This window comes from Pinus tabuliformis, chromosome 3_2, assembly GCF_031772625.1.
Source record: "Pinus tabuliformis cultivar Carrire ecotype Pingquan chromosome 3_2, CPIR1, whole genome shotgun sequence".
In the NCBI taxonomy this organism is placed as follows: domain Eukaryota; kingdom Viridiplantae; phylum Streptophyta; class Pinopsida; order Pinales; family Pinaceae; genus Pinus; species Pinus tabuliformis.
Window position 1 is genome coordinate 1,189,013,090 of NC_142302.1, and position 22,122 is coordinate 1,189,035,211.

Below are 22,122 nucleotides of genomic sequence, written 5' to 3' on the forward strand. Positions count from 1 at the left end.
GCTTTTCAAAGGTGAGATCATTTTCCAATGTTTTTACGTGTTGAGCCAAGCCTTTATTTTTCCTCACTTCCTCAGCAAAATTAATCTTTGAAACATCATACTTTTGTTCTAAGGTGACAAATTTTTCTTTTATCTTCTGGAGTTCAAAAACTTCGAGTTTCATTTCCTCCATTGACTTGATTAATATTTTAGTAATTTGACCTGAAGTTTCTACCTGTGCTGTACCTGTGACTACTTCTGTTGTGGCCAAAGGGACATTTGGTGCTAGAGATGTTGCAAGTGTTGAAGGGACTTCCGTGGAGACCATTGGTATTACATTTTGACGCTGAGAGGTCAGCTGACTCTGCCTGCTTTTTAGTGATCTCTCTAATTCTTGCTCAGTCTCCTTTAATTGTTCATTTAGCTTCAGGACTAGGTCCATAAGCTTTTCTTCAGATTTCTTTTGAATAACTTCAGCAATTTGTGGATGCCTTGATGGAGGAAACTTTAACTACTTCCTCAAGGCAGCTATGTCTTCACCTTTCTCCTTTATCAAGGCATCTGCAACTTTTACATCTTTTGGGTTATGACCCAATAAAATAACCAACTCCTCCGGTGATTTGATTCTATTGTCTTTAGCCTATGAGGAGGCTCTTTCTAGTTGTAGTTGAGCAGTGATATTGTTCAAAGAACTTTCTAATCTGTGGGCCATCATGGCTTTACTTGTCAAGGAGGAATACACCATCTCCCCTGTCTGCTTATGTAATTCAATGTAATCTAGGGGTTGAATGTCTTTGGCCATGACCTCAAAATCAGTTTTGAGGTAGTCTACAATTGACTAAGGATGTTGTACCATGGGCTTAAAAAATATCATTTGCATTTTTCCTTCCTTGATGTCATAGGCTAACATCAATCTATTCTAATTCGTAGGATCCATATTTAAATACTAATTGTAGACTTGGAACCTTAATGGTTAATTTCTAGCCTTTATTTCCTTGAAATTCTCTTTAATGTTTAGGGACTTGTTAGTTGAAGGCCTGAAGGATGATACTTCAGCACTTTGCTGCCTTTCCAATTCCTATCTTTGTGAGCTAGAAGGTGTCCCAACTGCCAGGAAAATATGCTGACTGTCTACACCTTCTTTCCTCTGACTCCCTATAGTTTCTTCAAATAATTCCTCTTCTAAATGGGGAATTAGCCTGTGCCTCTCAGCACCAGGCTGATCTAAAGGACCACTGGCAGGGGTAGCTACTTCCCTGTCTCTCTTTAAGCTTTTTTCCTCATTCAAAGGAGTTTGCAAGATTAGGGGGTCTCTCATGTTAACTTGAGTTCGGTGGGTTTGTATTTGAGCCTGTTCATGAGAGGTTTCAGGTTGCTTTGACATGCTTGATTGCCCTGTTGCTGGAGTGTTGGTCTCTTGTTCTCTTCCCTGTGATGTCTCAGCAAGTGGTGCACTTGTTTCTTGTAAGTGCCTTTCAGAAGTATCTGTTGTTAAGGCACTAGTCACTGGTGTTGGTTTCTGAGAAGTTCCAACTAGCATATGTTCAAAAGGGTCCAGGTCAATTGTCTTTTCTAGATCTTTCATTACATTTTTTACATTGACCTGATCACTATCCATCTCTACAAGAGCCCCTTCCCTCCATTCATCCATGTTAGCATATTTCTCAATTTCTGGGATTCTATGATGAAAATATGGTGATAATATATTTTTCATTCTCATATCACTGATGAAACTATGGGGGTCATATGGAGTCCAACCAAAGCTTTTGTTTAATCTCATATGGTCTTCTAGGATATTTTCTACTGCTTTGCCTACTTCTCTATTGTTGCAAACATTTGGGCTTAGATGATCCTTGATTCTTAATTGTGCTTTCTTCCTGGCCTTAGTAAAATGAATTTGATCTCAGTGGATCATTTTTATATAATATTCCAAAGCAAACAGTCTCATTGGAACATATTTTGGTAGCTTGAATGGAGGAAGCTCACAACCATATACCCTAATCTCTGTGTGATTCTGGTAAAAGTACTAGTCACCTATCTTGTACTATTTTGATAACTGAAGGATCCTTTTGATTTCATCAGTAACCTTAGGAAAAGGATTTCCTATCAGCAAGGTGGTCGTTGGGTGGAAAAACTGGTCAATGAACTCATTATATGGATAAGGGCAAGCAAAAGTTTCATGGAAGATCAAAGTCCAAAAATAACTGACCTTGGATTACCCTTTGTATCAAGTTTCTTGATAGAAAATGGGAACTTGTCAAATTGATAGTAGAGGATGAGGTGATATATGAAAGTGGAATATTTGGAAACCTTTTCATTTTCTAACCTCATGAGTTGGTCATGGATTTTCTCAGCAATGAATGAGGCATAATTGTACTTGACAACAGGGGGTTGACCAGGGGTAAAAATGGACATCATAACTAGGGTCAATTCATCCACAAATTCAATGGTGTTGAATCCCATGACTGCAGCTATCATATCATCTATAATTTTGCCTGTGTCTGTGAAGAAAGTTGACATATAAGGAGGGGGATCTTTCAGTTGATGGTTCTTATCCATAAAAGTTTGACAGAGGTGACTGAGTTCAGATTGGGATAATTTAGTTGATTTATTAAGAAAATCTCCAAGGGAAATGGGCGTGAGGGTTTGACTAGGATGAAATTGCAGCATCTCATTGATTGAGTCTGCAGTTATTGTGAAGAGGATTGTTTGATTGGGAGACATCACTGCTCTGAGGTTGGGGTCATAATTTTCATGGCACTGATGGATTATGTTAGGGAAAACATGCATAAAGGGGAGAAAGTACATTGGGAGATTGGATTCCCACAATCCTATGGCATCATAGCCATTCAAATGATTATCTCGATATTGGAAAAGTACTTTCAGGCGGTGTTTATCAGTGGTCAGGTCTTTTATTGCAAAATCCTTATCTGCCCAAGGTAGATAGTCTAAATCATAGTGAGGGGTGGTAATGGGTGCAATATTTATGGCTACAGGGGTTTCCATTCTAGTTCTTGTGGATTCAGATAAGAAACTGGGGTTTTCTTTGTAAAATTGGTTAAACAAGGGGTCTGGGGACCTTGAATTTCAAGTGTGGTGAGTGAATTATGGTGAATTTGGATTCTTTTCAATTAATTTGTAGTGAAAGCAAGTATTTAGAGGGTTTCTTGACATGAATTTCGTAAATAACTACTTTTAGGGATGGGCAACGGAATGCAGGTACACTGGGTGTGAATGGAGGACTCTGAGTGGCGTCGACTGCAAATTTTGAAGTTGGTTGGCGGCTGGGAGCACGAGCTGGTTGACCTCGTCATTAAGTTTGCATGGACGTATATGTTCGCAGAATAGAACGACGAAATGATTTCTTTTGTTTTTTATACAAAGTCAAGAATTTGGCGGGTTTCGGGATTTTGACAGGTGGCGTCAGTGGGAGGATTTTATGTTTTTTCATTAGCGGGAGGTGGTAAGCAGTTTTTATCGCACCGCTTATGGAGGAGAGGTGGCATTTGGGCTCATCCGCGCGATACCATACGATGAGCGACACATGGCGAGGGCACTGTTCAGAAAACCGCTTCGCGATCGCGCGCTAATGTTCGGTCACGTAGAGCCATGCGATATGCACAACAGTCGTTGGATGTGGGGGGCTTGATCGAACGGCTATTGAGGAGGTGAGGTGACATGAGTTTAATGTGGGCAAGCCCAACGCAATTAAAGATTTTTTAATCATATCGAGAGAAATGAGATTGGTCGGGAAAGTTATTAATTAACCATGGGGTTTAATTAATCCTTATATTTAACATGGCGGGGTTGGCGTTCTTAATTAGTTAAAGATTAACTAATTAATCCCAATTAAGAGTGTATTATGGTTATATTTTGACCGAGGGGCGGGGTATATAAGATTTCAAGGTTTTTTACATAGTTAGAATAATATGGGAGTGGCTAATTTTTATAGGGGAATTATTTAATAATATAAATTAGTAGTTAATATGACATAATGAATGGAAAAAGCAAGAAGTCTAAAATATTTTCGTGTGCATATTTAAAACTTAGGCTAAGTGAAAAATGACGGTTTTTGTGGAAAATATTTTAATTTTCCTAAGTAAAATAAGGGAATGAATGACTTATGAAGGGGTGTGACCATTGATGAATGGAATTAAATACTTAGGCATTATAAATTATTGGGTCGAGGGTCGGGTCCCTTCAAAAGTCAGAGAAATGCTCTGAGCCTCTCTAATTTGATAGATACCTTGGCACTTAGGGGAAATTAGTGAAAATTTAGGGGAAATGAGTAGGGAGGTTAATTATTTCAATTTTGCTTGCTTTATATGCTTTCCATGTGATACATGCCATTTGCCTTGTGATGAAAGTACAAAATTTACACATTTAAACTTATCATTCACCACATATTATTCTGCAACCATCATCTACTTACCCTACCTACTTAACCTAGCATTTTTACTTCTTTATTAGGGTGCACTTAGACTGGAAAAACCTTATCAAACTTTCTTTTCTTTTACATGGTAATGCCTATCTAAGTCCACTTATTACATCCAAGGGCTCATATTAAACTGTTGAGCTACTTTTTTCACTCTACCTATCTACTTATCTACCAAGATTACACTGTTTGGTCAGATCTTTATTCTCTATTTCTACAACATGAAATTGAAATATGAACTACTCAAGTTTAAACTATTTGACTATTCATGAATTGTGGCATAAGTGACAAGCTGCACACAATTTTTTATTATACAAAAGTGAAAAAGTAGTGGTATTTAGACTTGCATGCTTTCCTGGTCTTTCTTTTTGTTGCGGTCTATTTTCTTTCATTTTTTGACCATCTTTCATTTCTTTTGACCCTTTGCTTTTTCTTTTAGGGTATACTCTCTTTACATTTTTTAAATTTTTTTATTTTTTACAAATATGGAAAACCTTTGCAACAAGTAAATGTATGAACAAATTACATAGCTCATCAAGTCAATCATGATATATGACACCTATTGGTATAGGGGCATAACACATTCATTTTTATAATGACCATACTTCTTACAATAATGACATTGAACGTGAGATTTATCATACCTCTGACCTTGCGCTTGATTTTGGCTTGGGCCTTGACTTGAATTTTGATTGATGCCTCTTCCACTTGAGCTTCAAGGGATGCTTCTTCCACTTCTATGTGGGATTCTTCCTCTTCCTCTAGCATTTGATCTTCCTCTTCCTCTACCTTGACAAAATGAAACTTGTGTCTTGAAGGCATGCTCCAATGAGGAGCTTGTTTCTATATTGAGTGTATGTTCATGAGAAATCAGTGATGGACGAAGATCATCCAATGAAAAATGTGAGAGAACCTTTGCCTTTTCTATGGCCACAACAATGGTATCAAACCTTGCCAGTAGACTTCTCAAAACTTTCTCAACTATTCTCCTTTCTCCAAGTGTCTCACCATGAGACCTCATTTGATTAACCAGTATAATTATATGTGTAAAAAATGAGTCTACATTCTGAGACTCTTTCATACAAATTGTCTCAAAGTATCTCATTAGCATTTGTAGCTTTGATGTCTTCACTTTCGACATGCCTTTGTAGGTTGTCTTGAGGGTGTCACGTGATTGCTTGAACTTTTATGTTGCTGCAATCATTAAGAAAATGCTTTCATGAACTCCTTGAAAGATGTAGAAGAGGGCTTTTGCATCCTTCTTCTTCTTGTCCCTCAATAAATCCCTTTCTGCTTGAAACAAGGCATTGTATGCTTCTACATCTACTGGTTCTTTTCTCCACCAAATCCCAAATGTCTTGAGAAGAAAACAAAGACTTCATTGTAATAGCCCAATAATCATATTTTTTCCCATTAAACTAAGGTATCTGAGGATTAGGCAAGCTTGTGGTTGATGTTGCCATTTTTTATTGTAATTTTTTTCTACAAATAAACTCTTAAAATCCGCCTGCAAAACAATTTTTAACTGTGAGTAAAAACACTTGTTTTACACCAACAAAGTTTAACCCATGTTAATAAATTTTACGGTGACAAAAAAGATGAGTGTCCTTCAACAAAAATGACAAGTGGACAGAGTAAACAAGTGGACAGAGGCTTTAAAAACAGAAATTTAACTCACGACAAAACATAGTAAAAACATAATAAAGTTTGAGAAATTTAACTCACTACAAGACAAAAATCGCAACTAGACAGAGGCTTTAAAAACATAAATTTAACTCACGACAAAATAGAGTAAAACATAGTAAAGTTTGAAAGGATAAGTCTTATCACGTTGACTAGGCATCATAAGTCTTAAGTGTTTCCATAATTCATAAACAGTCTTTCGAAAGGATACACTTTGCAAAATCTGAGTGTATAAAAAATCAACTATCTTGACCATTCATTAATATATAACCCGCCCTGTCGTGGATCCAAAGGGTTTTTCCCATTCATCAATAGGTGACCTGCCATCTAATGGATCAAAAGGGTTTTTGGAAAGCAGATGGCCAAGAGAAATCTATAAATCTGATTGGAAACCTGCCAACCGTGTAAATTGAATATCCCAAATCTAAGTTCATTTATGGAAGGATGTATGCCATTTTAACGGGTGACCGTACGCAATTTGATGGATGCAAAAGGGTTTATGAAAACCAGATGGGCCACGTGGAAAACTGTTGTGCCGTACAGAACTTCGAATCCACGTATTAAATCACGAATCGAATCTAACAGCCATATTTTCGAATTTTTTCGGTTATTTTGACTGAATTTTTTAACCATATTGAATACCTGAATCCAAACAAAGCGTTTTGAGGTTTTTATTCACACATTCCTCCCGTTATCTGTAATATTTTGGATGCCTTTTCCTACCTATTCTTCTACATGCGCTTTAAAGTCCTTGAAACATGCCAAGGGTCTTTGAAATATGCAAAGACACCTCTCACTTGGATTTAATAAAACAGATTCAAGTATGGTCTGACCATTCATTTCTAAATGTGAGAACATAGCTAGCATTATTTATAGATGGTTGGGAAAAGATCTAGTGATATCCGTTAATTATTTCATGGTTTATGCATAATTCTACCTATAATGAAAAGAAGTAAAATTTATACATATATGTGTGCACTTTACTTTACAGTTTGAATAAAATAAGACTCAATAACAATAAATAAAAAATTTTCAAATAAACTAATTGCTTTTGTATGTGGGGTTGGTTAAAATTACAGAGCCAGTTAATTAAGCATTAAGGGTTGAGTGTTTGAGTGTTGAGTCAAGTGAAGTCAAGTGATAAATGACTTTTAGTGTGTGATTGCATGTCAAAATATTTTAGGCGAGTAGCTAGTTGCAAAATGTTAAATACTTTTCACTGGGTCCATTGTAAGCATCATATTTTGTGTCATCAATAAAAAAGACGCAACTCATGAATCTGTGTCTAAATTATTTGTTTTGTCTTCTCTCCAACAAATGATATCAGATCAAGACGAGCTAAGGACAGTGTAACAGAAGCTAGGAACTAGAAAGTGTGTAGCAGAAGCTAGGAACTAGAAAGTGTGTAGCAGAAGCTTGCTGAACTGCAATGTGTGGTTAATAAGTCAGACCAAGAAGTGGGAAGTATTTTTCCTCGCTGTGTCAAACCATAGTCGTGAGTGTTTTAACCGTTTGACAAATCTGTGATCGTCAACCACAAGCAAGCCGCAAAGATTTTGCATTCAACCTAGTATTGTTGCCGAAGTGGTTGAGAAATACATGCGCTTTGATTAGTCAAGGGTGTCGATAGTCGAACAACCGTCTGATTTTGATTGGTGAGTCACAAACCTCTAAAGAGCTAGAGGCTTCCATCATACGCTAGAAACAAGGTGATCAATAACTTCAGTCGCAATAAATAAAGTGATCATGAGTTTTAAGTACGAGAGTTTTTGGTTAAAGTGGATTGGTATTTGAAGGAAAGGCGTTTACACATTTGGCAGCTTTATTTGTTTAATTAAAAACAAATTAAAAGTGGTTCTTGAAATTTAAAGCCCAAGACCCTCTTGGGTAAGTTTAAAAGTTTTTTTATTTATTTTTTTCTATATAAAATAAAAATTTAGGGTTTTATTGAATTTTAAAAAAATAAAAAAGTTTTAGAAAGATTACAAAAAGAGAAATTTAGGGTTTTTTGAAAAGAATTTTTTGGAGAAAGATGGTTTTCTCAAATTCCTAGCCTAGTTCCGACTATTTATAGAGAACGATCATGATGTGTGAGCCATCAAAATGGCGACCACGTTGCAGGAACATGATGTTTGGGATTATGTCCAACTTGGGTTTTCAAAACCTAAGGATGAACCAATAGAACGGGCTCTTAATAAAGCAAAGAGAGAACAAAGGAAGAAAGATAAGAAGAATAATGCACAGGCATTGCAACTTATCTAGTAGGGAGTGGACCGAGTAGTGCTTGAGAAGATTATGATCACGTCTTCAACAAAGGAAGCATGGGATACGTGGCGACAAACTATAAAGGTATGGCCAAAGTCAATATTGTTAAGTTGCAGAATACTATGAGAGATTTTGAAAATCCGCAGATGAAGGAGACAAACAACATCGATTCTTTCATGAATTGGGTCATAACCATAGTAAATCAGTTATGGCACTTTTGATTTGGACACTTGCACTTTTTTGGTTTAAGATTGTTGGAGCATAAACATATGGTCAGAGGATTACCTCCCATCAAAGAACCTGCTAGTACTTGTGAGTGTTTCATCTTGGGAAAGAAACATCGTGAAAGTTTTCCAAAGGGAGTTGCATACAGAGCAAAGAAACCTCTTGAGCTAATGCATACAAACTTGTGTAGACCTATAAGGACACAGTTGATTGGTGGAAGTTGTTACTTCCTTACTTTCATTGATGATTATAGTTGAAAGACATGGGTTTACTTCTTGAAGCAGAAGTCTGAAACTTTTGCAAAGTTTAAGGAGTTCAAAGCCTTAGTAGAGAACCAAAGTGATCGACAGATCAAGCTATTGAGATTAGATCATAGCGAAGAATATGATTCAAAGACATTCCATGATTACTGTAAACAACATGGAATCATAAGAAAATTTACAATGAGGTACACACTGTGGCAGAATGGTGTAGTAGAAAGAAAGAATAGGACAATTATGAACATGGTAAGAATCATGTTGAAAGGCATAAACTTGTCTAATCAGTATTGGGCAAAAGTAGTTGCATGTGCTATTTATGTCATCAACAGATCTCCTACAAAAAGTGTGATGAACAGAGTACTAGAACAAGCATTGTCAAGTATGTCTTGTAGTGTATCTCATTTCAGAGTATTTGGATATGTAGCTTACGAACATGTGCCTAAAGAGTGGAGGAAAATTGAATGATAAAAGTGAAAAATGCATATTCACTAGTTATACTGAGCAATCAAAAGCTTACAAATTGTATAAACCTATCACAAAGAAGACCATAATTAACAGAGATGTTGTGTACAAAGAACAATAGTCATGGAATGGAACTGTAGACAAAATAGTTGATGCACAATTCCCATTGATGGAAGAAGATCATGCAGTAGAAAAGGAGCAGCAATAATCACAGGTGAAGACACCAAACATAGACACACCAACAAGGACTCCAAGATTTTCAGAGCATCATGGACCTTCAAGCAGATCAACAGATCAATATTGTCCTAGAAATCAATCAGATGGTGAATCAAGCAATGGTAAGAGAAAGATGAGAAGTCTGAAAGTTATTTATGATGATTTGGATGTTAGTTCAAATTTTTCATTGTTGTCATTCCAACCTTCTTCATTTGAAGAAGCAATCAGAGATGAAAATTGGGTGCAAGCCACGAATGAAGAAATTGAAGCTATTGAAAAAAATGGTACTTGGGATTTGATTGATTTACCAAAGGACAAAATACTCATTGGTATAAAGTGGGTGTAGAAGACAAAGTTGAATGAGAAAGGTGAAATTGATAGATTTAAAGCAACACTTGTAGAAAAAGGATTCTCATAGCAACTAGGAATAGACTTTGGAGAAACATTTGCTCCAGTAGATAAATTGCATACTGTAAAAGCAGTTCTAGCCACTGTAGCTCAAAACAAGACGATTTTATATCAGATGGAAGTGAAATAAACCTTCTTGAATGGAATTCTAGAAAAAGAAATTTATGTGTAGCAACCTCTAGGATATGAAGTTCAAAGTAACGAGAAGAAAGCTTGCAGGTTGAAGAAAACACTATATGGACTCAAGCAAGCACCTAGAGCTTGGTATAACATAATCGACATCTACATGATTAATAATGGATTTTTCAAAAGAAACATTGAGCCTACCTTGTACAGAAAGGTAAATGAGCACGGAAAAATTATGATTGTTTGCTTATATGTTGATGACATGATTTTTAAATGTGATTTTGAGTTAGATGAATTTAAAATAGCCATGATAGAATTAGATGACAGATGTGGGTCTCATGAAATATTTTGTTGGCATAGAAGTTGAGAAATATGAAAAAATAAATAAAATATTTATCAAAATAGATATGCTAAAGAGTTGTTAAAAAGATTCACAATGGAAAATTGCAAACATGTCCCTACACCAGTGGCAACATGTACAAAGTTAAGCAAGGATGGTGAAGATCAGATGTCAATCCAACTCTATTCAAAAGATTGGTTGAAAGCTTCATGTATCTTACAACTACTAGACCGGATATCATGCAAGGAGTGAGTTTGATTTCCAAATTTATGGAAACTCCAAAAGACACACATTGGAGTGTAGGGAAAAGAATTCTGAGATACATAGAAGGAACTAGAGATTGTGGCATAATGTATGCAAGCACAGAAAATAAGGATTTGATTGGATACATAAATAGTGATTTTGCATGAAGTTTGGATGATAAGAAGAGCACTTCTAGTTTTGTGTTCCATCTTGGTTTAGGTGCGATTTCATGGGCATCTAAGAAGTAGTTCATTGTGACACTTTTGTGAGCAGAAGCATAATATGTAGCAGCAACATCAGCAACATGTCAAGCAGTGTGGTTAAGAAGAGTATTTGATGGATTCAAGCAGAAACAACAAGGATCAACAACAATATATTGTGACAGCACCTCAACGATTGCACCATCCATGAATAGTGTGTTTCATCAAAAGAGCAAACATATTGCTACTAGATATCACTTTATTAGAGAAATTGTGAGCAATGGAGAAGTTCACTTGAAGCCTTGTAAATCTAGTGATCAATTGATTGATATATTTACTAAGTCATTAGCAAAAGATGTGTTTGATTTTCATAGAAGAAACTTGGGTGTTCTAAGCCTAGGTGAGACATAGACCAACAACCATGTTTGAGTTGTCAAGAGTCATCTTTTAGTTTAACGGTCGTAATTAAGATGGAAGTTCAAATAAACTAATTACTCCAGTATAAGGAGTTCTCTAAACTAAGTGTTAAGGGTTGAGTGTAATAGTGAATTTGTATGTGAATTACTTCTTTTGTCTTCTTGGTCTCTCCAACAACAAAAAAATATATAGAAATATTATATACACCAATAAATTTAACCTAAATAGAAAATCTATTATATACACCAATAAATTTAGGCTAAACAAAAATCAGAAAACAAAAATCCTACGGCACATAAAGTGTAAACCGTGTAAAACTGGAGTTATTTCGGTACAACATTCAACTCTTTTTAGGTTTCAAAATGAAGTTCGTTTGCTGCAAGATCAAGAGCATATTGCCTGCGTGTGGAGACGTAATGCCGAAAGTAAAAACTGAAAATTATAGCTCACCGCAGGCCTGATATTTATGTGGATCTCACCCGTAAAATGATAATTTGCTGACAGTTGTTTCTTATGGTTTATTCACTAACTTTTTAATTCGTCGTTTTACTTTAGATGGGTATTATGCCATTTTTTCTATTCGAGACAAACCTTGGAGCTGGACGGTTGCTTGTGAAGTGGTAATTTGATAAACGGTTCAACTTTTTACCTTTTGAGTTTTAGAGATTATATATACATACACATATTAGATTATCCTAATTTTAAATTATGCTATTTTATTGTTGGATAGAATACCAATAAAATCTAAGATAAATTTAAAAGAAGAGTAGAAGATAAATTTAAAAGAAGAGTAGCTCCAATATACTAGTGTTGTGGTTGTTGCAGGCTCAACCAGTTCTTATGCCCTAGGTTTCCACTGTGTTATTTCCTCATAAAAATTAATCAAATTTACTTAATAGAAATTAAACTAATTGATTTAAATATCTTATTAAAATATAAAATTTACCCTTTTATATTAATAAGAATTCATCTTTCTTTAAATTAATAATAATTAGAAATCCATATCTATATATATATAGATATATATATAATAGAGATTAATAAATAAGAGAACATATTAAAATAAAATAAAATAAGTGAATTTTAAAAACTTATTTGCTAAATAATCTTATATTTTCGTCATATATTATTTAATTATATATTTTTTTTATTGAAATCACTGAAAAGGGAAAAGACTCTATACAATATAAATTTATTACATTCTTACAATATTATTTTTTTATTAGGAAATGCCACATACAAATCAATTGAAAATTTTAATTTAATTTACAATATTAAAAATAACATTATAATAAACTTTTCTACTTAACATAAACATACTTTGTTGTGGAAGGAAATTAAGTTAAATGTCCCTTTAATCATAACATAAACATACTCTGATGTGGAAGGAAATTAAGTTCAATGCCCTTTAATCATATAACTTTACATTTTTAATTGTATTTTTCATCTTAAATCCATGCTCACTTGGAAGAATTAGAGGCTAGTTTGTTCAAAGACATATGGGATGTCAGTTTGGGACTAATTACCCTCCCAAATTACACTAAAAAGTCCAAGTCTTAACAATGTTCTTATTTGTCGATGCGAGTATATGCAACAAAATGGGAATAAAAAATACACACATTTGAAACCAATCATTACAACAATAGCTAATCTGTCCCATCAACTAACCTTTTAAGGTTGATGTATTTGGGAGGCATTGAGATCCATGATGATACTATGCAGTGCATCCACAGTGCCTTCCATGCGAGAAATTCAATACTGAAGACCTACCATAATTTCAAAAGAGTTCCACTTGGAGGTCGGGTGCTGATATATTTTTACATGCAAGTTGTATATTTCAAAATTGTTGGTTTCATGCTCTTTCGTGCAGTGCTCACACATAGTGGAGGCCGAGGAATCTGACATCAGGGAGCTAAAATCCATGGGCACGACAAATTTATGCTAGCTCCAAGAGGGAGAGCCTCTAAGAATTGGGTGAAAGAGAGAAAATAATGAATGAGAGCCATGATAAAACACAGTCGCCAAAAGACTCTGATACAATGTCTAGGAAGCACAAATTGAGTTGAAATAACAAAAAATAGGGCCAAAACCCAATGAGAAAGGGCATGCCATCTCCAATTAAGCAACGAGAATGATAAGAAGGATAAGAATTGGGACAAAGAAGGTGCCCACGCTCGTCCAATATCTTGTATTGCCATGAAAATCATAAATTGGTGTGCTGACCTTGTAATGCCCCGGGGTAAATGTAAATATTTGACTTTACTGTGGTAAATGACAAACTGAATTGATATTATTATTTGTTTGAATTTAATAATATTTTCTTTTAAAAAATAAGAAATGTTTCTTTAAGAGCTGGCAACTTCTCAAGGAGGAAGTTGGAGGCAAGAAAGTTGTTGTGATTCCAACCCTAACTGTTTTCCCTAACTAGAAGGGCTTCCAGAGGAAAAGAGGGAAAGGGGGAAAAAAGTCTGTGTTGTTGGGACAGGCAAGAAAAGAAAAGAAAATGAGAAAATGGCTAAGTCTGGTGATGACCAGATAGCCAAGCACTAAGTGCAAGCATCTTGCTGTGGACAGTGGTCCTGCAAGAGAGCTAGGGGGGAGATTCTGGTCCCGAAAGACGAATCTCATGGACGGGTGGCAGATTGGAAGTAGATGAACAGAGGTAATCTTGGCTTCTCAAGTGTTTGCAAGTTACAGTGGCATAGGTAAGTGGGCTGAACCACTTAGAAAGCATTTAAAAATATTAATGAAGTAAACTATATTAAATGTTTGCACTATTGTGATATATTATCTAAAACCTGAGTCAACTGTGAAAGTGACTCTTACTAGGTGCCCATGTTATTTTCTGAGAAAAAAAGAATACTGTAGGGGTCATCTTAACAGAAAACTGTACAGTTAATGGAAACAAAATTTATACATATAAAACCACCTCTTTATTCTGATTTGATATGAGCAGAGCACTGTAGAGGAAGTGTGGAATTGTGCAATAGGGAAGGAAAAGAATAGGCAACTAAAGACGAACCTTTTTCCTGGGAGAAAAAACAAGGGTCTTGTTGGGGTAGTGATGTAGGAAAAGTTTATGAGAAATAAAAGACTTAATTAACAAGACTTTGTGAGCTTAGCGCGCCTAAAGTTCTAGCATATGATGAAGTGCAATCAGTTTGGCAACAACCCACTTGCATGAGAATGGTTCTGGTGTGACCAATTCAGAAGCAACAAGTTTCAGTCCTAAAATGAATTTCTTTTAAGAAAAAAATAGTAGTAGTGAATAGGGGAAAAGCCCTAAAAGAACAACACTATTTAACCCTACAGTAGCTAGCTAAATTTTCTTTCTGCGAGAGAGGAATTACAAACACATGTGCCTAGAACCCTGGGTGTAGGGTTTTCAGTCTAGATTTAAAAGCTTGCTACAACAGAAATTGAATTACATCTAAATGATAGAAGGAAGACCCGTATTGATGGTCGACCTAATCCTCCTGGTGAAAGGACTTCCTAAATTCCATCTGATAACTCAAAACCCCCAAATTAACGTGTCATTTCTCAAACACTCATCAAAGATAATTCAGTTAATCATTAGAGAAGTTTCCAACTAGTGGCTATACTGTACAGTTGGGTTACAAATAAGAATTAACAATGGCTTTACCATCGAATTCATTGACCGAATTAAACAACAACAAAAAATTATAAATACCCATCTACTAAAATGACGAGCAAGTATATTGTAACAAAAGAGCGAGTTGAAAGACAATATTAATTTGGAAACAGTGCATGTAATTTCTGTGCAATAACAAACTGAAGAGATAGAGAAAACAATAAATGTGGAACATGAATATATATACATATATTGGCACCACATGGAACTCTGCGGTATAGCAAGTTGAAGAGTTGTAGTAGGTAAACAAAATACATGATTATCTCAGTGGAAACAACATAAACCCTATGGTAATTATAACCCAGGAAGGAGACTTTCCAAATGTACAAGATTTACAAAATTACCCAATAAACCAGATTTCATTAGCATATGACTTCCAACACTTATAATGAAACATAAACACAAGAAAATGGACATGTTGTAAGACAGCTTAAGGTATTTACAAATAGGCCAATGCAGCTCAAAAGATTTCATAGGTAAAAATCCTCGAAGCTAAATTTCTTTACTTAAAAAAAATATATAATACATGAGTAACAGAGTCTCGATGGGTGAGCTAAAAACCCGAACTCTACATTGCATAAACTGTAGCAATCTCAGGTCCCTCTCGCAAGAGAATTAATGGAGCAATAACTAAAAGACCATAACTCGGGTGGAAACCCTCATATCTGGCGGAATTTGGAGTTAATTCCATTTTTGGAGGACTTTGTTTCCATTCGGAACCAAGCTCAAAGACAGAGTCAAGAGGATCCTGCATGAGGCCATGGAAAATAGGTTAGATATCCGAAGTAGTCTCAGGACCAAAAAAAACAAAGAACTATGAATGCATGATGCAAGTTCAACCATTGTGGTGTAAAGAAATTGGTATACACAATTTATACAGTTAAAGACATACTAGTGACCAGATTCAAAGGGCGAAGACAAGGTATGGCGTTTTGAGCACCTTCCACTATCACCACAGAAGCTAGTTCGAAGAGTGAAATAGGACCATGAATGAAAGCAGCAACCAAGCGGTGGACCAAGTGCAATGGAAGAAGAATGAAATTTTGAATTGAGACCAAGTGATGTGAACAAGGTTCGAGCTATCTACAATCATTGGATCGCCAAGCCAGCTCCAACACCACTGATCACAAGGGGATCGAGAGGCAGTAGTCGAGCTGATCAGGATTGCACATGCCACGTACAGTGGGTAGTGCAGGTATTAAATTAACATTTCAATTTAACAAAAGTCAAGATGGCTAGCAGACAACCAAAGATCCATAACCCAATTTCCCATACCAAACAACGGTGTAGATTGAAATCGCACTATCAGCAGAGCCTGCCTAATTTAATATTGAGATTACCAACTTCATAAGTATATGGGATTATGCATACGTGGATAGGATGTGAATTAAATAGCATTGCGGTATGTAAAATGAATATATTTACGAACATAAAATAAAAATAAAAAATAAGAAATCTGGGTTTATGACAAGTGGTATCAGAGCCACGTTTTCAAAACTGTGGCCTCTCGGAAATAAACAGTTGAAGAGAATTCATTATATATTTTTATTTTGCAATTCTATTTATATTCAAAGGAAAAAAACTATTAATGTGTTAACCCTTCTTCTGTTTCTATTCTTAGGCTAAGACTAGGAAAAACAGAAGGCAGCCAACATGAGAAGGGCAGGCAGCGTACCACATAGGTTTGTAGCGGGTCAGGGACCTACAACAAGCCCTGGAAATAACCCAAAGTTATGGGTACAACTTGGAGAGGAGGCTCGCAATACGAACCTTGCAATATTAGAGACAATATAGGAGTTGAAAAATGAAATGGCCCGATTACGGGAGGATAACACGAGGTTAACCATGGAGCACGAAAGGATTTTAAAGAGCCTATCAGACAAGCAGAATCAACAACCGTTGAATCCTAGTGCTGAGCAGTAAAGGGTGTCGCAGGAGCAGAATCACCACAGAGAACCAGAGGAGTCAGAAGGAAGGGATGAATAATGGGAAGAACGATCTGATAACATAGAACTACAAGGGGAATTTCGTAAGATAAAGCCGCCACACTTCGATGGGGAACTGGAGGAAGCAGCTAAGGCTTGGTTGATTAATATGAACAAATACTTCCAGCTATATGAATACAATCACAACCTCAAGGCATGGTTAGCCATTTTCCAATTACAAGGGAAAGCCACCCTATGGTGGGAGGAAGTTAAGATTGTTAAAGGAGTAAGTGAGCAGAATACTTGGGAAAATTTTCAAAAATATTTTAAGGAAATGTACTTGACAGAACGCTCCTATGATGAAAAAGCGAGAGAATTCCATGACTTGTGACTGGGACAACAAACCATGGATGAATTTATCACTCATTTTACATCATTGCTCCATTAGAGAGGAAAAGGCTAAAGTACAGAGGTTTGTCAGTATTTTACCCTTGAATATGAGGAAAATGATGGAGTTTGACAATCCAAAGACAATGGATGAAGTAATATGTAAAGCTAAGATTTGTTACCAGCAAAGTAAACAAAAGGGAGAAGTTCTGGGTAAAAGATGGACTGATAAGAGAAACAACAAATTGGCTGGGAATAATAGAGGGAATCGAGGTGGAGGTAACAAGGGTTTTTCTAAAGGAAAAAACAGTAGAAGTTTACAGAAAAATTCACTCAGGTTAAAGCCAACCAATGAGTCTAGGATCAGTGAACCACCTGGAAAATTAGATAGTGAAGGGATAGCAAGGCCTCTAGTGCAGTGTTGGGGCTACGGTGGACCTCATTACGTTAAAAATTATGCTCAACAGAAGGGAACCAAACAGGTTTCCTAGATCCATGTAGCATCGACAATCGGTGATGTAGGACGTAGTCTACCAAGGATTAATGTTGCCCTGGAAGATCGTTAGGTGGAGTACTAGCCGACCATGGTGGAATTCGAAGGTAAAATTTCAGACCTTACTGTAACTGTTTTAATTGATCCTGGAGCCACATTAAGTTATATTAGTCCTAAGATTGTGGAGCATTGTAAATTGCAACCTGTTAAATTTAAGAACCCATGGCTAGTAGAGTTGGCTATAGGGGCAAGGAGATGAGTACTTGCTAAGGTCAATAACTGCCCCTTAAATATAGCAGGACAACCAGTGAAGGTAGATTTAAATGTGCTTCCCCTTGGTTCATATGATGTCCTAATTGGTATGGATTGGTTAGAAAAACATTGGTCCATAGTCAACTGTAAAACAAAGACTATCTATTACAAGGATGAGCTTGGAACAAGGCAAGAGATGCAGGGGATTAAGAGACCAGTGCAGATTCAGCCAATAACTGTCTCTCAGCTAGCAAAATGCATTAGGAAAGGATGTCAGATTTATGCCATCCAAGTGGGCTATGATAACTTGAAAGATAAAATAGCCACATTGGACAACATGCCTGTGATACAAGAATTTGCTGATCTGTTTTGGGAGGAGATTCCAACACTGTCGCCTAAGAGAGATATAGACTTTACTATCAAATTGATGCTAGAGGCAGCCCTGGTATCCCAAGCACCTTACAGAATGAGCACACCCAAATTGACAGAGTTAAAAATCTAGTTACAAGAATTGTTAGACAAAAACTACATTCATCCCAGTGTGTCTCCTTGTGGAGCTCCAGTATTGTTCGTTAAGAAAAAGGATGGGACCCTTCGCATGTGTATAGATTATCGTCAGTTGAATAAATTTACAATAAAAAATAAGTATCCTCTACCCCGGATTGATGAACTTTTTGATCACGTGAAAGGAGCAACAATATTTTCCAAGATCGATTTGCAATCAGGGTATCACCAAATCAGGATTAAGGAAGAAGAGATAGCTAAGACTACTTTTAGGATAAGGTATGGACATTACGAGTTTGTGGTGCTACCCTTTGGGTTAACCAACGCCCCCACGACTTTTATATGTTTAATGAACATCATATTTCATCAATATTTGGATAGGTTTGTGCTAATTTTATTGATGATTTACTGATATATTCCCGAACTATGGAAGAGCACAAGGAGCACCTAAGATTGGTGCTGCAAACCCTCTGAGAACACCAGTTATATGCCAAGTTCAGCAAGTGTGACTCATTTAAGGAACAAATACAATATTTTGGGCATCTAATCACAAAAGAACGGATCGCGGTGGACCTCGAAAAGATAAAGACCATAATGGAATGGCCGGTACGAAAGGATGTGGTAGACATCAAATCCTTCATGGGATTAGTAGGTTATTACAGATGATTTTTAGAAGGATTCTCAAGAGTAGCATATCCTGTCACTTCCTTATAGAAAAATGGAAGAGCTTTTAGGTGGACCCCAGAATGCGAAAAAAGTTCTGAGCAACCTAAGTATCTGCTCACCACCGCACCCATTCTAAGCATAGCTGATCCTAGCAAATATTATGTGGTGTGCACTGACGCAAGTAAAGAAGGTGTAGGAGGCATGTTGATGCAAGAAGGGAAGGTGATTGCTTACGAGTCTAGGAACCTAAAAGAACATGAGCAAAAATATTCTGCTTATGATCTAGAGTTGGCAACCGTCATTCATGACTTGAAAATGTGGCAACATTATCTTATGGGAAGGAAATTTTTATTATTGACAGACTACCATAGTTTAACCAATTATTATAGCCAGCCCACCTTAAATCCTAGGCAAGCATGGTGGGTAGATTTCATAAGTGGTTTTGATTTCAAGATCAAGAATTTGAAAGGGAAAGACAATTGGGTGGCAAATGCTTTAAGTCGAAAATTACAATGTTTATATGAGATTTCTTGCAGCCAATGGAAAATCCCCTTTGAAGAGATGATTAAAAAGGCAGCAGAACAAGATACGGTATATCAAAAAATAAAAAAAACAAGTACAACACCCCACCAGCAAGGAAAAATAGCAGGGTTATGATTTAGGTACTGTTGGAATGTTGTATTATCAGGGGAGGTTGTATGTGCCCTACCAAAACAACATTAAAAACTTGATTTCGGAGGAATTTCATAAAAGTCACTATGCTGGACACCCAAGAAAATCAGAAAATGATAACAGCACTCCGGAAGGAGTATTATTGGTCAGGTATGAAGAAGGATGTGGTTGAGTCCCTGGCACATTTTCTAGAGTGCCAACAAATTAAGGCGGAGCATCAACATCCTGCAGGGTTGCTACAACCATTACCTATTCCAGAATGGAAGTGGGAAACCATCTCCATGGACTTCATAACGGGTTTGCCCAAGACAAAGAAAAATAACGATTCCATCATGGTGGTGGTGGAAAAATTAAATAAATCACCACATTTTATACCTGTGCAATCGACTTATAGAGCTGTGCAGATTGCCCACATCTTCATGTAGAACATATTTGGCCTACATGGGTTACTTAAAACAATAATTTTAGACCATGATGTAAAATTTACCTTGGTTTTTTGGAAAACATTATTTGGAAAATTAGGAAATCAGTTGAATTTCAGTATAACGTATCACCCCCAAACTAACGGACAAACAGAATGGGTGAACCTGGTGGTGGAAGACATGTTAAGGGCATATATAATGCAGCAACTGACCAAGTGGGAAGATTATCTGCACTTGGTCGATATAATAATAGCTATCATACATCATTGCAAATGAGCCCATTTGAAGTATTATATGGGCGGAAGTGTCAGACACCCTCAAGTTTGGGTGGACCGGAAGAGAGATTAATGTTGGGACCCAACATGCTTAGGGAAATGGAAGAAATGGTTAAGAAAGCATGATTTAATTTAAAGGCAGCTCAGAATAGGCAAAAGAACTTTGTTGATCGGAAGAGGAAGTTTAGAGAATATCAAGTTGGTGATCATGTATATGTGAGAATTCGAGAAAAAGAGAGCACATTACAGTGGAGCGGGTGCGTTAAATTGGCACCTCGATTTTGTGGACCCTTTTAGGTCTTAGCAAGAATTGGGCCGATAGCTTACTAGCTCGCTCTTCCAAGTCACATATGGGTCCATAACGTCTTCCATGTTTCTGTGTTAAAAAAAATATCTTTATGATCCTAAACATGTAATTAGATAGCAAGATATTCAGGTGAGAATTATCTCCGGTAAATCAGCCTAAATGTTTTCTTTTAAAATAAACTGACTTAGGATGTTGCATGTTCCAGGTCAAACCGGAAGGAGAAATCTTGGTTGAACCGCTGAATATCCTCGACCGGAGAGAAGTAATGCTACAGAAGCGAGCTATTACCCAAGTTAAAGTGCAGTGGCAACACTTTGGGCCTGATGAGGCTACCTGGGAAGATGAAGAGCTCATGAAAAAAGCTTATCTAGGGTTGTTCATGGCCGAAAGACATCGGGACGATGTCTAATTTCAGGAGGGGGAGATGTAATTCCCTGGGATAAATGTAAATATTTGACTTTACTGTGGTAAATGACAAACTGAATTGATATTATTATCTGTTTGAATTTAATAATATTTTATTAAAAAAAAAATGTTTCTTTAAGAGCTGGCAACTTCTCAAGGAGGAAGTTGGAGGCAAGACAGTTGTTATGATTCCAACCCTAACTATTTTCCCTAACTAGAAGGGCTTACAGAGGAAAAGAGGGAAAGGGGTAAAAAAGTCTATTCTGTTAGGACAGGCATGAAGAGAAAAAGAAAATGAGGAAATGGGTAAGTTTGATGATGACCAGATAGCCAAGCACTAAGTGCGAGCGTCTTGCTGCGGACAGTGGTCCTGCAAGAGAGCCAAGGGGGATATTCTGTTCCTAAAAGATGAATCTCATCGACAGGTGGCAGATTGGAAGCAGATGAACAAAGGTAATCTTGGCTTCTCAAGTGTTTGCAAGTTACAGTGGCACAGGTAAGTGGGATGAACCACTTAGAAAGAATTTAAAAATATTAATGAAGTAAACTATATTAAATGTTTGCACTGTTGTGATATATTATCTAAAACTTGAGTCAACTGTGAAAGTGACTATTACTAGGTGCCCATGATATTTTCTGAGAAAAAAAGAATACTGTAGGGGTCATCTTAATAGAAAACTGTATAGTTAATGGAAACAAAATCTATACATATAAAACCACCTTTTTATTCTAATTTGATATGAGCAAAGCATTGTAGAGGAAGTGTGGAATTGTGCAATAGGGAAGGAAAAGAACAGGCAACTAAAGACGAACCTTTTTCCTGGGAAAGAAACAAGGGTCTTGCTGGGGTAGTGATGTAGGAAAAGTTTATGAGAAATAAAAGACTTAATTAATGAGACTTTG